This window comes from Daphnia pulex, chromosome 6, assembly GCF_021134715.1.
Source record: "Daphnia pulex isolate KAP4 chromosome 6, ASM2113471v1".
Lineage (NCBI taxonomy): Eukaryota > Metazoa > Arthropoda > Branchiopoda > Diplostraca > Daphniidae > Daphnia > Daphnia pulex.
Window position 1 is genome coordinate 4,112,970 of NC_060022.1, and position 13,145 is coordinate 4,126,114.

Genomic DNA, 13,145 nt, shown 5'->3' on the forward strand with positions numbered 1-13,145 from the left:
CGCTTCGACGGTTGAGATCAATCGCATACAAGCAGGGCCTTATCAAGGCAAACAAGCGCCATGATACGCGTTTGGCAATGACATGGCAAGAAAAAGAAAATTTATGGCCAACAAAATGTGGAAAGTCTTTTAGAGGCCCAGCGTTTCATCAACTGCCGGCGTGCGGTTCGCTTGTTTTTTTCCCCATTTTATTTTATATTTTTTAACGAAGGAGAGCTGCTTTTCTTTTCAAAACTTGACTTGGCTGCCGTTGGATGGCTTCTTTCTTACGTCTCCGGCACGGAATTATCAAGTCAACCGTCGGCCATCAACTTGTATTTCAAATCTACGCGCCAATAAATTCTCGGGAATCTTCAAACAGTCTGCGATTCATTTAATTCTTCCTTCGATTATTAATTGTGGAATATATTACTGCCTATATATTCCCAGCATTTGATGGCTGTTTATTTCAAGGAGGGAAAGTGTGTGTCTCTCTCTCCAAAGGTGTGAATCATCAAGTCAAACGAAGAAAGGCCAATAAATGCGAATGAATGAAAGAAAGAAATCAAACAAAACAAAAAAGATGATGAGCAAAAGAGGAAGAACTTTCTTCTTCTTCTATTTTCTCTTTTGTTTTGTTATTTTTTCTTGAATATTTCATACGTTTAGAGAGAGAGAGAGATGCTTCATTCGTAGCCTGCGGTTTAGCGTGAGCCACACGACACACGACGCTCGGTCACTTGCGTTTTTTTTTCACAGCATCGCACGCGCGAACTAGGCGACGACTGAGGGACGAGAGAGAGCAGGCAGCCCCCCTCTCCCATATTTGTTTCTTTTTTAGAAAAATAAAAAAATCGTTAACGAGAAGGAAGGAAGAAAAATGACGAAAAACGTTGGGAGTGAAATTTGAAAAGAGAGAAACGTGATACACCCGGCAGAACAATAGCGCACGACCCCCGTGTTAGTGAAGCAGCAGCAGCATTTAGACGCTACAGCACATACAGTACACACACACTGTGTATTACTACTTGGTGTGTACATATAGTGTGTGTGGAATACTGCACATATTCAGACACTTCTTTTCTTCCTTTGGTCTTCTCTCTCATTTTTCTCATTTCATTTCGCTTTTCTTGGCAGCTGATGATATTTCATCAGCGACTCCTATTCTTATGCAATCATTTAGCTGCCGGGCGGATTTCACCGAATGTCAAATACGCCAACATTCAAAACAAAAAAGGGGGTACCCTGTCTAGATAGCATTTCGAGTCGTGTATGCATTATACATTGCGCACCTCGGCAAGCACGCAAGACGATCCTCATCTACTACACACAAACGGCTAGTAGTAGTGTGCTGAGCCAATTGTCAATTACTTTCTCTTTCATGCCGTTACTTCCCCTCTCCTTTTTTTTCCTTTTTTTCGTTTTTCAATTTCGTTTTACGACGACACGGACAGCCGACACTCCACGGTTGGAGCCGATGGGTAGGAGGCTAATATGGCCGAAACGGGATGTTGCCTGCGCAAAGCCCAACGAGTCGTTATTGCCGCATCGCACTGGCACGCCGAGCAATGACGAATTGAAGATGGTCGTTTGGCCGTCATTTTGCCCGTGATGGACGGCCCGACGATTGCGCAGGAAACGCGGGCCGTGGTGGTGGTGGAACTAACGGGCTGGCCGAGAGAGAGAGAGAGGATGTTATAGTAGGTAACATGAATAAAGAATGCTGATATCTTTTGCAATTGACACGAGAGAAACTTTGATGACGACATCTAAAAATATCCACTCGAATTTGTGTTGTTGCGTAACGTTAACTTTTCTCTCCCTCCCTCCCCCCCCCCCCCCCGCCGTTTAGTTTAGTTTTTGCGCACGCAGCAATTGAACGAAACTTGACCAACTGGCAAAATGATGTCGGTGTGGCTACTTAAATTATATTTGGCAACCGTTAACTGAGTTATATGGAGCTATATATTTAAGTATTATCGTACATAGCAGTAGTCCTCCATAAGTGCGCAGCAATGAGGACTTTCGTCTGCAATTAGACTTTATTTCTTTGGTTTTGTTTGTTTTGTTTCGTTATCTTTTTTAAAAAAGAAGTTTGCCCAATCATTTTGGCGCACTCTTTTTTTGGAGGTTTAATAGTTAAGTTTCGAAGAAGATAAAAATAAAAACGGAAAATGAAATGGCTGGATGAAAGTCTCAAAGTTCCGCATGCTGATACCAGTCCAGTAGTTTTACCTTGTAAAAATCCGCCCTTAAAAAGATCTACGAAAATTCCAAAGCAAGTGACCGAAAAAGAAGAAACAGATGAAATTGCAAGGACCAAAACAACAGATGGACTTTTTCCGCTTCGTTAAATTTCTTGTGTTTTTTTGTTGTTTTGTTTTGTTTTTTTTCTATAATAATACCGTGAGTGGCTGTTGTTGTTGTTGTTGTCGCAGACGGTAAATGAGGAGAGAATGAAGAAGAAGAAGAACATCATGTCATTATTGAGTGTGTAAAAACGGCAGGGAATGAAGTGGATAAGTGAGGCCAACAACGGCATAAAAAAAAAGTTAAAGAAGAAGAAAAGTTTTTCAAGGTTCCCGCGCGCGCATTGCAGTTGCGGCTGGGCGTCGAGATGAGCATCAACTCCGACGATGCACCTCTACCCTCCGGACGACTTTCACTTTTTTTTCAGTTGAAAGAAAAAGAAGAGGATCCCTCCCAACAACAACTCTCGCCTTCTTCTTCTTCCTTCCCAAGAGCGCGGCCGTTCATGGCCGAGAGTCTGCCGTGTGTGAGAGAGACGCGCTAATATGCCCGGCAGGCAGGCCAGCACCGTATAAGAGTACTAGAGACCACAGCGTCGTCTTTGACCCTCGAGGCCATTTGGCAACCGGTCCTCCATTGGCCGTGAGGCTTCATAATAATACCACCAACAACGGAGATGGTGCTTCTATGCACAGCAATGAAAAAAAAAAAGTCTTCGGCATCAATTGATCTTTCTCTTTTTTCTTCTTTTGGTTTCGTTGAATTGTGGCAGCGCCAGGTGATCGTTAACGAATCGGTCGAACATTTTCCAGGGATTTCGAGCTAAAAGGATCGTGGGGGAGAACAAGACGTCTTCATAATATCCACGTAATAATTATATGATCATTTCAAATGTAAAGAGCAATCGAAAAGAAAAGACGAATGGGGGCCCGCTTCTTCTGCTTTTTAGGTTCCCAAAAAAAGCCAACGGATGAGTTAACCGATGCAAGTGAAGGCCAAGCGAAATCGGGATATAAAATAAAAACGGTGGCCATCACTTCATCCGCATTTTACGATCGTTTCTCGTTTCGGATTTTCACCCAACGCAAATAATAAATAAATAAATGAGAGGGGAGCCCTGAAACAAACGCTGAAAATCTAGCCTGTGTGTCGGGACGCGCTCGTCAATCGTCTGGAATTTTCCTATTTTTAAAAAGAAAGAAAAGAATGAAAGAAAGAAAGAAAAAAATAGAAAATTTCTAGGTCGGCACTCAACACATATCACGCAAGGACGCTCCCGTCCATATTCGTGACTTGTTGGGTTCTCTATCCTGTTTTCTCTCTCCCACTCCGGCAGCCGTAAGAACATCATCATCCGCCAAAAAAGTGGGGGGAAAACAAGAAAAGAAAGAAAAATGAACAATTCTTCTATGGCTCTTTGCTTTGTGTGTGTGTGTTCACCTAACAAGTTGATTTCCCTTCTCAAAGCGACAGGTGTCGCTTGGGAAAAATTCGTACATCATTTATGCCATTTGGGCTTTCAAACCACGACGCCAGCCATTTTGTTTTCTATAGAGTTGTGCTACCGGTGAACGCGGGTTGCTGCCATTTTTCTTTCTTTTTTCGATTGCGTATAATCGGATGAGCGACGCCTAGAGTCGGCCGTGCGTGCCTATAAGCTCATGCAACTGGCCTCCTCTGTTCGACTCTCTCACGGAATATGAGCAGAAAAATATCGACCAGAAGTCAAGCGCGGAGAAGCGATGACGAAACGGGACGTCAACTCACGTCATTTTCACGAAAGCGCTGACGGCCAAAAGTGTTGATTCAAATTCCCTTTTATTTCCCCAAAAGTGGCTGCCAATGTCGGAATTTCAAGTCCAAAATTTGTCAAAACCGAGCGCGCGGCTATGGCGTTGCTTGTGTGTAGAGGCGCGTGGAGTTGAACGCGGTACGCCAATTCTTTTGGCTCATCACGGCGCGCCGCTTTCGGGACCAAGGCCGGCCACGACCGACACCGCACCTGTTTTCCAAGCCATACATAACGTAACGAACCGCGTATTTTCAAAAGAAATGTACATATATATGCATATACACCTCCTCCCCCCCTTTTTTTGTACTGTGCCGAGACAAAATGCTGGAAAGTTTGTAAGAAGGAAAATGAAATGAAGATTGCCAATGAGAGAGGGGGAGGCAACACATAAATTTGGAAAAGGAAAAAAAAAGAACGCGCGGCAAATTATGAGTTATATCATATATACGCGTGGGAGTGGCGGTGTGCGTTGCAGCGGCACGGGTGACGATAAAGATGAAAATATTTTCGCTCCCGAAATGGGACAATGTTGCAAGTTCAGAATTTAAAAAACGAAATTCATCCGAAAATTTAAAAATGAGATTAAAAAGGATTTGGCATGCCACCGGAATGGCCGGATCGCCCACATAAAAAGCAGGAAAAAAATGAATTTCTCTCTCTAAAAATAAAATAAAATGGAAATAAAACCAACCAAAATAAAAGTTGGAAACAAATTTCCAGTTATTTCGTCACGACAGCGGCGGAGTTGATGAAGCTCGGGACACACGCGACACATAAACCAAGAGAAGCCCCCCAAAAAAAGGAAAAAGAGAAACAAAACAGCGTGGGTGTCGTGATTTATGACCCCATTGTATAAGAGCTGCTCGTTCAGTACGCTTGTCGCTTCTCTGAGGGTCACAACCAGAACGGAATCGGTTAAAAAAAAAAAAAGTAAAAGAAAAGACTCTTGTATAGAAACGAAAAAAGTGCGTATAGTTTGATGTTATAGACAGGAGAGTCTCTGCTTGTAATCGGGAATATTATAGTACCGGTACTACCTACTACGGATGTATTTAAATATAAAAATAAACATAAAGGGGAAATAACTCTAACGAGTATTAAAACTTTGAGGAGCCATTATGCATTGTCCCATCGGGATAATGGGAAAAGACTTCAAGGAAGATAAGAAGAAAAAAGGAATTTCCCAATGTTTCGAAAGTCGCCGTAATCTGGTTTCCCGGTGCATATATACGCAACAGCTCGGGGAATATACTTTGACATTTTCGGATGCACCTTCCCATCGGTGGATAGATATATGTTGGGTTTATTCCCGTCTTTGGTCAGTTTCAAAAATATATCCGTCCTGATGCTGTGCGTATATAAACGTATTAAACGGCTATAAACTACATCAGAGCCTCTCCTTTTCGTCTATACATTTCCATGGCAAGGTCACTTACCAAATGGTATGCGAGCTTCTTCTTCTTCTCGTTTGTGTACCTCCAGTTATGGAGAGAAGGGAGAGATGATGTCTTTTACCTTGCCAAGAGGTGCAAATGCCACCGCAACCGGCCGTGAGTCTACGTGTCGGAGATGTTCGGCCAGTCGGCCCTGCGTGTCCGGTTTGGGGGGAAACCACACAAGTAAGATCAGCTCTCTTCTTGTTTTTGAGGAGGCGATTTTCGTGCTGTTGTGTTATTGTAAAGAATAACAACATTGGAGCCATCACGGGTAAGTATAGGCAAGGTCAACAAGGAGGTCTTTCAATGCGCTCATAGAGGCAGATGAGCTGCACTAACCAAAGGATTTCGCTTTTCTTATTCTCTGCCATGGCAATCAGCAAGGTTACTCGTCCGTTTTGAATAAGAAAAATAAGCGGCAAGCAAGCCCATAAGTTTCTGCTAGACACATTCCACCTCGGTGAGCCACGACTACGACGATATAAGGAATGTAATAGTCGGAGAATTGCCTTTTCCTTTTCATAAGATAACAACCCGAAACAATAAATGTACACTCGCAAGTCGCAAGAAAGAATGAATACAAAAAAAAAAGAGAGAGAAGGCTTCTTCATTTTCGTGGCTGGAAAGATCAAAGAGGAGGTGTCGGTGTGGCGGCAGGTCCCTCTTGATCATAAAAATTTCGAGTTGCACTTTTGCTTGAAATATTCAAATTTAAAAATATTTTTTCCATTCGATTGTTTACCCACAGACAAAGTTGTGAGGTACAAAAAACAAAACGGGCCTGATCTGCAGTGGTTCGATGAGTTATTTCATGAACCCTAACTGAGTCAACAAAAACGGCAAGAGAAAACCATTCCAGATAATCGACTAGCTCAGGAATAACGTACTCTGTACCATCATGTAACGACTTAAAAACAACGCCAACAAAAAGTCAAAAAGAAAGAATAGAGATCAATTTTGTCCTACCTTTGAGCCTAGGAAATACGGCCAGGCTTCCACAAGTGCTCCTTCCATCCACAGAGGTTGAATCCACCAGGCGAGATTGGAGAAAGGGCATCCCGCGTCCTCGTGAATACACCCACACTCACATGGGCGTACACAAGGACATAGGGAATTTAAAGAAAGGGCAAGAAGAGATCCGTAACACGGTCGGCATCAGTAGTTTCTCTAATCAAACAGCATGCAGGGTTATCTAAATGAAAAATGAAAAATGGGTTACGAAAAGTATTGACAAAGACAACAAGCAAGGAAAAGTTTTAAATGAGATAGTGGTTCAATCCAGGGTCAACCATAATTATTAATAAACAAGGGAATCTATAAGATTTCCATGTAATGCAGATGTGCAGTAATGCAAGTCATGCATCATTCAAATATCTAGTAGACCACAGGTTTCAATAATTGTAACGAGAATCAGTATCCTAGAGATGATACTGAGATTGCTGCTGATCGAGCTGCTGATGACAAGTTGATCCCAGCACAAGAACAATTTGCTTATATTTTTATTACGATGGCTGGCTCTGGCCTCAAAACTGCACAAAGGAAAAAGTTACACAGTGCAAACAAACTGCCACATGCTTCGACAGGGGGCTCACATGATGAATGCAAGGCAGAAACTAACATTTCACAAATATAAAACAGGCTTTAACAATTCCATTTAAGCTCCCATAATCTTTCCATTTGTATTTTTAGTCTTAATATTTACCCGCCAAACAGCATGGAGTGGAGAGCATGGAGACTTGGAGAGCCACGACAGGCACGACACCCACCAGCAGAGTTCACACGACGATCACATGTTTGTAATTTTATTTGTTGTGCCAACAGTGCTATTTTTCTTGCAGCCACGTACGTTTTCAGTTAGGTAATCTTCCCGCTTTTGTCCCAATCTTTAACGTGGTCTTTACGAGTCTCTTTTTCAAACTTGACAAAACGAAGCAGACGACACCATTTGTCTCAATTTTAAGATATCGATAGTAATTAGAAATCGACCACCCCCTTCCCCCTAAATCCAAACCGCTCATTAACGATCAAAGCGGTTTTCCCACCCACGCTGGACATCCGGTGAACGGATTAATTTGTATCTCATCAACTTACACTGAGCCCCTCTACCCACAGTTAAGATCAAAGTTAAAAATCGTTAAAAATTTACAGGAAACCCACAGAAAATTACTTTTGAAGACCCAAACCGCCACAATAAGTCCCAACTATGGAAGGTTATAGGATTCAAATACCAAGGGGGCTGGCCAGACATATGGTTCCAGTCCCTCTCTCTCTTTACTGTCTCGATGCGGAAGTCGGATGAGATGACGTCTCAAGATATGCCGGTAACGACCCGATGGCCTCGCTGGGCTTCTATATTCATGCGCGCATACCTTGGCATGTAACAATGTTGTATACCTACATGTATATAGCTCTCCGCGTCTGTCGTATAGTTCGTGATGAGATCATCTTGGGTTTGTTGTGGACGGGCACCGCCTTTTGATATTCCATCGACGCCCGTGACGGTGCTGTAGTACACTGGGTCTCTGCGGCAAAAGTCGCTGACCGGAGGACCTTCAGAAGAAACCGGCTGACATCAGGCAATCTTAATGGATGGCGGGTAGTTTGAAAAAAATAAAAGGACAACCGGGGAACAACAGGCATGGCGACAAAATCTTTGTCGACAATAAGAGAAACTAAAAAACAATGGCCTTTTATTTTTATTTTTTGTTTTCCTGGGCAGACACAAAGTCGTTTTGATTACACAGCCGACAAGAAAAAGTGAAACAAACAAAGATGAAGACACACGCGCCGAAGGTGTATCGTGAGTGGGACTTGCTTTTCGAAAGATGAACAACAGAGGACAAAGAAAATGAAAATGAAAATGAAAAAAATATAGGCATAAGTTTGAAAAAAACTGACAAAAGAATTGAGAAGATGAAAAAGAACTGGGTCGATCCCTAAAGGAACTCCTGCAACAACAACGGGGGCTTACATAAATATCGACCTTTAAAAAATAAATAAAAAAAAATCGTTACGACGAGAAGAAAGGACGTATAGGTATAATGTAGAGTCGAACGCGAAGAAAAAGTTGTAATTTAAAAAATATTATGAGGAGGCCGCGGGGTGGTGATGAGCAGATGACCTACAACTGCAGGGGGAGGGGGGGGGATTGGGATAATGGAATAAACGTGACTCTCGCTCGTATACCCTCTCCATCCAGACTTATTATTGTGCAATCTGCGGCCGGATTACAGGGCAGATTGTCACATTTTCAGAATGGAAAAAAAAAAAAGAAACATAACAAAATGCCGCCCGACCGCGTGCTGGTCATCGTTACGACGCAACCGACTCTCTCACACGCGTCGTTATTGTCAATTTGTCATCTGTGACATATCAATCTTCAAGGTTGTCTTTTCTCAGCGTAAACCGAGTGAGAGTACATATATATTTTTGGAAATCGATCGTATATCTGTAACAGCAAACGCAATTCGGGTTTCTTCTTTAAAAATTACAACAAAATTCGTCCAGTCATGGTCGAGTCATCCGGTATCGATTCCGCTTATGGTAGCACTTGAGTTTCTTATACGAATTCCTGGCCTCAATTGCGGGGGGGAGATCCTTTTGATGATGAAGGAATGTCGTGCGTGTCAATTCAATTTCTGCACCAGTGACGTGACCACGGTCGCCTTTATGAACCTGAAAAAAAAAATGAAAAATGATTAAGAGATTACATGCGGTAATTTAGACTGTCCTCTACACACCTTGCACCGGTTGACTCGAAAAATTGTCATCCGAATCAAAATAGCACAAATGTGTCAATTCCTCCAATTTGGGCTGACCTACCGCGGCGGCGGATGTACTAGAAAAAGAGAGAGAAGCGACATCCATTGAAGGTGCTACGACAATAGCCCCAATTTGTTTATTTGATCACTCGGTCGCGTCGTTTGTACCTATTGTCAAAGCCCGCGCTTTCGAAAAATTCGGGTGACAAGAAAAAAAGAAAAAAATCTCACCTTGGCAGCAGCGGCAAAGAGGATTGAATAGGCAATAGCGTGAGTGACTCGGGTCGTGATTCTCTTCGTCTGAAGGCGTCGGGTACATCTTTTTTCCTCGAAAATATTTTATTATATAGTCTGGTCGAGAGTTTCGCCAGCTATGGGTCTGTCTGTCTTTTCAATAAAAAGAAGAAGAAAAAAGAAATTGGAGACAAACGCGGTGCGCTAGACGTAACGGCACATTCAGGGGGGTCACGAAGAACGACACAGATCGATACAAAGCGACGCAAGTCCCCCCGAAGTGGAAGAAGAATCTCGTGTCGATTTATTTATACAGGACATGCAGTCGGAGGAACAATAATAACGCCCGACGGGGGTGTTGAACGAAAAGGATGGCCTTGTCATCTCTCTTTCTCTTGTGTGTGTGTTGTGCATCGTCTATAGTTTCTTCTTCTTCTTCTTCGCATAAATTATATCGGCTGGTACTGTTATTGTTCTTCCTCTCGGTTGAACCGGCTAGAAGGAAAGGTCGGGCCGGCCGGGCCGGCAACAGCAGAAAACGTTACATAGAATATAAGCATATTATATACCAACATCGCCCGCCGAGAATGGAAAGTTGAATTCTCTCCCCGGCCCGAACTTTCTTTCGTTTCCCCTTGACAGCAGCTCAGACAAAAGAGATATAGTCCTATTCATTTCGCCAGAATTTTGATTTTCGCTAAAGCGATTGCGTAAAATGGCGATGAATTTCTTTTCAACGAAAAAAAAAACGGTTTTCGCTTGTTCGACAATTTTAAATGTTGCCCCCCCCCCTCTTGCTGGATGACACGAATGGAAAGAGTCCAGTTGACGTAGGACGAATAAATGTCTCAAACTAAAATTGGCATGATGCATAAGAGCTCGAATAATCTTCAGAATTATCAAAATTATCATGGAATTGAACGTAATTATTACTCAAAAAAAACAAGAGCGCGTAGGAGTGTAATATGGCATCTAGACTAAACCAACATCTGCTCTATGGCTCTCCTCCTTTCTTAGTCTTATTTGTTTCTTTCTCGGTCGTCGTGTCTGTCTATCTCATTGCATATTTACCTTGGCGAGCTGGCGCTATATCCTCTCGACAACACACACACACACGGTCCCTGTCACTTTGCATTCACGTCATCCCCACTCAAAAGTCTAGGAGGGCTAACGCGCAGGAGCAGCACCAGACAGCAAACGGCAAAAGGGAAAACTCAAATCTATATAGTCTGACTTTTTTTTTTTTTTTGGTCGTGTTCAAATACTGTTTATGAGCCTTATCACTTGTGTGAATCTCCTACCGGCTTAAATGTGTGTACCTTTTTCTTTTCGCTCCCGTGTCTTATCTCTCTGTTTTCTCGCAAAAGATAAGCGTCTAAATAAATCACGGATATCTTCAGCAGCTGGAAAAATAAAAAAAAGCTCCCGGGGACTGTAGACGGAATGAAATGAATTGCACACGTGTGGGTTGCACGGGGCCGGCGACATGGACAAGATATTTTCTCTTTTTTCTTTTTTTTCGACTATACAAATGATGATTTAGTGGGAGCCATGAGCGCGTCCAACGGATCGTTAGCGGATAAACGAGCAAACTGGAAATCGACTTGGGACGAGTCCGTCGTGAACAGGTGGGCCACATCAGCCCAGTCTCGGCGCTATAGGAAGAAACAAATCGCCCCGATAGTCCGCTGCTGTTTTATCAGACGATCACGTGCGTATCGAATATTTATGGCTATAAGAAAACGACGACGACTATCGTCCATCCATCGAAAGACCATCCAACAAAAAAGAAAAAAAGAGAGACAAGAGGATTTCTTGTCTGGATGCGATTGGCTCAATTCCTTTCCGGCGGTGAGTGAGTCTACCGGGGGGTTTTTCCTCGTCTCTAACCTTTTCCGCCTTCGTCTTATACGTAACTAAGAAAAACATTGGAGAAAAGGACCATCTTCTTCTTTCTTTCTTTCCTTATTCCGTTTTCTCTTTCGGTTCTTTTTGTTTTTGGCTTGTCCGTACCATTCGCTGCGTGGTTCCGGGTGGGGGGGGAAAGATGGACGATACGATCGAATCTTTATACGAATGAAAACAAAACACGCTAGAAATAAGAATTGAATAAAAATGAAAAGAAAGAAGCCCAAAAGATTCTCCAGGTGGCCATGAAACAAGAGTTCTTCAACACCAGACGAACCAGCGCTGGAACAAGCACAACAACAGAGACGGACCAGGAAAAACACGAATTCTCAGTCAAGAAAAAGGCGACGACCCGAAACGGAATCAAATGAAAACTGACAACAACCCCAACGACGACCGACGACGACCGACGCGACGTTGGAATAAAATGTCGAAAATAAAAATGTTTTTAAATAAAAATAAATAAAAATAAAAAGACATGAAAGCCGGATCTTAAAAACGTGATTCTCAACATTTACGAAGAAAACGGGAGAAGGAGAAAGTCTTTTTAAGGTCCACACACACACGAGAAAACCTGTTTTCTCCCGCTCCCGTGTCTCGACAGCAATCTTCTTAGCTTTTTTTTATTTTATTTTTGAATTATTTTCTGTTATAGACGTTATAGTACCCCGTGATGTGCCGGGGAGACCTCGTCAGATCTTTTTCCGTGTATGTAAAAGAGTTGAGCAGGTGATTTCGAACGGGAAGCACAGCCGCAACTTCCCTCGAGCGGCGGCACAGAGGCTCCAGACGTCTATTTTTCACTTTTCATTTCTTTTTTCTTTTTTAAATAAAAATTTTCGGGATTCCGAGATCAGATGAGACAACACCTTTCGTTTCTAACCTTTTTTATTTTCTCCTGTGAACTGCCTGAAGACTTTATCGTGACTCTCTCCCGAAAAAAAGAGTTAAACGACTTGAAAAGAAAAAGAAGATGATGATCTCGATTCATTGCGCGTTGATCTCTTTGCTATTGTCGCGTTTGGATCCTCTGAGAGCCACCACTTTCTTCCGAAGGTCGAAACTCTTAATCCGAAAGACGGTCATCAGTTCACCCCATCACCAAGGTTATACATATCAGTCGACACGACTTTGAACGAGTTTACCGGAGTTGACGGGGGACGAATGAAATGAAACAAAGGGGGGAAATTAAAATAAAAAAGCCGCGTATGAATGCACACTCGAGAGCGATGTATAAGGAAGCCGCATCGGGATAAACACACCTATATTAAAATGTCCGGCAGTTGGAAAAATACACCCAAAAAGAAGTCCTTAATTGTTGTGTGTGTTATCAAGTCTCTCGCCCTTTTTCCCCCTTTGCTGGACGATTCGATTTGGAAAATTTTCCCCCTTTTTATTTTTTCAATTTGAGATTGCTTTCGTGTTGGCTTTCAAAAAGTCCCGAGCAAGACCAAAAGGAAGGAATGATAATGGAACAAGAATTACAAGAAGAAAAAAAAGAGACAATCTTAAAAAATATATAGAAAAAGAATCGGGAAAAAAAGGGTGTTGCTAGCGTGTGACCGGCCCCGCCGACCGGGGTTCTCTATATACCCCCTCTCAACTGGCCCTTTGGAAGTTGGGGTCGACCAGCGACGACGCCCGTCACTCGGCTGATTGATGACGGCGTAAAATAACCCGACCGAGTGAAAGGCAGATGAGAGAGGGGCCAGCGGCCAGCCGCCGGCAAGCCCGGCACGTCTGATTTACGTAACCTTGAGTTGAATGGTCCAGCAGCACGATGCG

General features: G+C 42.9%; 1 long non-coding RNA gene across 2 annotated transcripts; it reads right to left on the minus strand.

Moving 5' to 3' along the window:
• Window positions 1-8,131: 8,131 nt before the first annotated feature.
• On the minus strand, window positions 8,132-12,661 carry LOC124195897. 2 transcript variants are annotated; one of them, XR_006875466.1, is made up of 3 exons: window positions 9,450-12,661; window positions 9,198-9,295; window positions 8,132-9,132 (listed from the first exon to the last, which is right to left on the minus strand). It is a non-coding gene; the product is annotated as an uncharacterized LOC124195897 (long non-coding RNA). The 2 variants fall into 2 exon arrangements; XR_006875467.1 differs by having other exon boundaries at window positions 9,198-9,386.
• Window positions 12,662-13,145: the final 484 nt, after the last annotated feature.